This window comes from Sinocyclocheilus rhinocerous, unplaced genomic scaffold (assembly GCF_001515625.1).
Source record: "Sinocyclocheilus rhinocerous isolate Xijiao unplaced genomic scaffold, SAMN03320098_v1.1 scaffold86, whole genome shotgun sequence".
NCBI classification, from domain to species: Eukaryota; Metazoa; Chordata; class Actinopteri; order Cypriniformes; family Cyprinidae; genus Sinocyclocheilus; species Sinocyclocheilus rhinocerous.
The window spans coordinates 1072965-1077598 of NW_015650012.1; the positions used below are offsets into that span (position 1 = coordinate 1072965).

At 35.8% G+C, this 4634-nt stretch overlaps 1 protein-coding gene across 1 annotated transcript in view; it reads left to right on the forward strand.

The window, feature by feature from the left end:
- The window catches only part of LOC107711300 (uncharacterized), a 9573-nt gene that overhangs the window by 1910 nt on the left and 3029 nt on the right, over positions 1-4634 (forward strand). The window lies entirely within an intron of this gene.

Below are 4634 nucleotides of genomic sequence, written 5' to 3' on the forward strand. Positions count from 1 at the left end.
TATATAAAATGTTTAAATAATAATCAAAATTATTATATTATATTATATTATATTCATACCACATCCCACTGACGCATTAAAGATCACATTAAGATGAGTAAAGAGACACCTGACTCTTTGCTAAGCTCCACCCATATATTCACTGTACTCTGATCTCTCAGTTTTCCTGCCACCGGCAAACATGGAGGGAGAAGCTACTGTATCATATTAAATAAATTACCTTATAAATGATTAAATAACATCTGTATCAACAGCGCATTTTTATCTATGAGACCTAATGATACATAATTGCCTACATTGTTTCCAAAATGTCATGAAATACATCCAAAACATGAAATTGGGGAACCAAAAAGAGAGGTTGTAATTGGAAATGAGGGTTAACAGAATTTTATTTTTTTATTTTTATTTTTTTTTTATATGTATTTTGTGTTCCCATTACAATTATTTTACATTCCATTTAAAACTATTCAAATACACAGTATTTCCTTAGACTTGCATTATACTCTTAGAAATAAGGGTTCTTTATTGCCATCTATGGTTCCATGAAGAAATTTTAACATTCATAGAACCAAAAATGACATTTTTTCAAATGGAAAAAAAAAAGTTCCTTAAAGTGGAAAAAAATATATATTATTATTTTTTTTAAGAACCGTTTACTTTGGGGAACCCAAAATGGTTCTTCTATGGGTCTTCTGAGCGGAAAAACCTCTTTTGAAATATTTATTTATAAGAGTGTAGAAAGAGCAACTGTTCAAATTAGCGTGAGAGTGCAATCCCTTAAAAGCGGCAACAGGAGTGGAAAGTTCTACGGCCGATTTACTGACAGTGCGCACATTAAGGAACACAGACACAGCCAGATAATTTCCATAACGACCAACGTAATCTACCAAGAGGAGCACAAATTAGTGTCTGGTTTAAGATGTGATTTTTTTAAGGCAGTAAATAATAGCACAATTAGGCAAAGTAAATTGACTACCGCAAATCTTAGTAAATCATGTTGCATGATTCATTTAAATAATCTCCCATAAGTTTTGCGTCTGAAAGGGACACTGTGTCCACACCTTTTGATCGCTAGTCTTTCACTGTGCGTCTTTAGTAAATCCTGACAATAGTTTTTTCACATCAAAAGAGGGTTTGCGTGCCTTTGTGTCAGTGGTGGCGGTCCATGTTGCCAATTGATGCCTAAAGTAAGTAAAGTTGGTGGCTATAGCATTTGTGGTAGATGAGTTTAGGTTTCCTTCTCTTGGTTAATGAATATGAATAATAGATTTTTAGACTAATTAATGCAGTTTCTCTCTGTGCCAACTTTCACACAGGATTCAGTGGCATCTCATCAGTTACACCGTCATGGACTGTACCAAGCATCCAGTCTTTTTCCCCAACATCGTATTGACAGTTAGACCGTATTAGCCACATCAGCACTGTTTCCTTAATTGATCCTTAAGTGCTTGCATCATAGACTCTTAAGTACTAAGTCATAATATACTTGCATACAATGTAGCATTAATGCAAGTATATTATGTCATATCAGGATTACATGCATTCAATCTGTTGCTTTTCATAGCAGAAAATGGGTCATGCATCTCAGCTCGTGCCAGACCCCACTCATCTCCATATGTTCCCTCAATGCACTCAAGACTTTCCTTTGCCAGCTCTTCCATCCCCATAGAACAGAACAGTTATTATATCCCTTTTGGCTTAATACAGTGCATTTGAGCATCAGCTTTGATGCTTCTTTGTTCTGAACTGCCTTCAATAATTCTTAAATTACTTCAAATGACTACGCCAGCAACCCATCCACAATCACACCCCGCCGCAGCAAACAGCACACATCTGAATGCACTTGAGGTCCTTAGGACAGAGTATGTACAGGCAAACAAGCTGTAAATAGCTCTACCCCTTATCCGTAGGGTTCCAGAAGGATTCCTTATGTTGTGGATTATTTTTTCGAAACCAAAAACCAAGAAGAAACAAACACTTTTCAAACACTTTTAGAGGTTGTTGAGTTCCCTTAGTCTGTATACACACTTAATTCACTCAGTGTTCTCGATTGGAGCTTAAAATAAATGTCTTAACGGAAATTCAGTCCATTTCTGTAGATTCCTCTAAATATACATCCTTATTTTTGTGGTGTTTAATAGCCTGCAGTTGCCATTAACACGTCACTGATAATGTTCTCTAACCGACAGCAGACTGCTCTGCTCCATATGTGGGTCAGTGACACACGAACTGCAAAACACTCTGTTGAATTACCACACTAAAGATCACATGTAATCATACGCTGCCATCAAAACCGGGGACAAACATTTTCAAATGCAATGTAGCGCAAAAACGCACATTTGCTAAATAGTTTGAGGCTGACAAATTCAGCATGCAACTGATTTGCATTTTTATATCTAAAAGCACAGGGCGTTGTTTATATCAATGCATGTGTTCGTGCTGTTCCTTTCAGTTCAGTGTCTTTTGAATGCATAAATAAGCAGGAGTATTGCACTGACTAGCTTTGTTATTGTCTTCATTACACACGGACAAGTAAGCAAATGCGTGGAATGCACTTCAGGGTGCTTTTCATGGCTTCATTATGGCTGTGTAATATTCAGCCGAGCTCATGTCCATTTTTAAAGCTGGCATGGGGTGTACTGTGCCTCGGTGTTTTGCTGCGGTCACTGGGCTTGTTATTTCCCCTGAGCTTTTCCTTTTATAACCACCTGAAGCTAACTCACCTCAATATCTGAATCAAAATTGAATTACACAGATACACAGACTGTTTTTTATTAAAAATCATGACTTGTAACACTGTTGGAAATCTAGTTCAGCTATTTACTGTAGTCATTATGCATGCTAATTACATGGTTCTCTTGAATGCTTAATTCTCATTGGACAATCATGGTATTCAGCAGTCAAATGTTTTAGCATAATGGCCCCATAACTATTCTTTCGCACAGCTGTGCTAGTTCCATGTCTTTTGTAGCATTTTGTGCTCATATATTAAAATAATTTAGTTAAAACGATATTTAATGTTTGTTTGTTTGTTTGTTTGTTTGTTTATTTTAGCTTTGTAATAAGCAGGATAATATTAAGCAAATGAACAAACAAACAAACCCCTTCAGGATAGAACCCCTCTTCTTCACATTAAGGGTTTATAATGATCCGCTAAATGTACATTATAATTTGCCAGTGTTCATTTAATTTATGTACTATTTATGTACTATTTTAGTATGTATTAATATGTTGAATTAGCTTTTATTTTTATGTTTTCAGTTTCATTTTAATTTTAGTTTAGGTTGTTGTAATTTTGTTATGTGCTTTTATGTTAATTATATGTATATTTATATTAAAATATTATTTATTTTTCTTTCTTTCTGTTTTAGGAATTTTAGTTAGTTGCCAAAGCAACATTTATAGTTTTTTTTTAGTTTTTATAGTTTTTATAAGATCTATATTTTACTATACTGTATTTCAGCTTCATTGCATTTATTTATTCATTTATTTTCTTTTATTTTTTGTATAGTTTTAGTTTTAGTTAACAATGAAAGCACTGCCCTGAACATATCAATAGCAGATTCAGGAAAATCAATCAATCAATCAATCCAGTTTTACCATATTTTCTGGGGGAAAAAATTGCATTAAAACTATTCAAATACACATTACTTCCCTAGACTTCTTTCCGGTTTCTAGTATGTCTCGGAAGGCTAAAAAGAGGCAACTATTGATTAAACTAAAAAAAGAGAAGCTACATTTGACAGCAATTACAGCTGATAACAAATGATAGCCTTCACTTTGTATTTGAGAACTGATGGCCATTTTGGGGTTTATTTTGGTTTATAATGACCTGCTGATTGTAAATTGTCCCTTACATACCAAAAGCAGATGCAGCAGAAAGTCAAGAAATAGTGCTCTGGTACAGCTGACTATAAACTCCTTCACAGTTGACTCCCAGAAATGTTGTTTATATAAATAGATAAGTTGATACAGCTCAACACAGCATGCCTGCATAAACACGATTTGGTTTTCTCCAGAATAGCTCTCTGCAGAGGCTGCTTGGCGTTCCTTCGCAAGCTTTATGATCCAGCACGAGGCATTAGGGCCTAAGATCTGAGCAGTGTTTCCTATGAAACACCAGAATCATTACCCATTCCCACTGAAGCCGAGCTCCGCTCTGTTTGTGTTTGTGTGTTTACAGTAAATGGCCGGATAAAAGGCGGGCTGAAGTGAGTTGGTCAGACAGGCCTTGCCAAAGCCACAGGCTGTTCTGCTGCTTTGCTGCCGCTGTGGTGTTTTGATGTGCGCTGCTGTGCAGATGCAGTTTTTGGGCGATCACCAACAAGCTACCGTACAGGAGGAGACTCTGGTAAAGTAAGGGATATCTTTCAAGGTTAGTGTCAAATCCCAAGGGCACCATGATGCAGCTGTTGCTTTATAGCACAATGTCAGATTGTCGGGCCATGTGGCATCTGTCCCTGCTTGCTCCGCCAAAAACAGTTCAACAGAAGAGAGGATGCCCTTGTAAAGAAAGTGTGCTTAATTGTATTGAATGTGCATTTGTGTTGTACTTCATTATATATATATATACACATACACACACATATATATATATATATATATATATATATATATACACACACACACACACA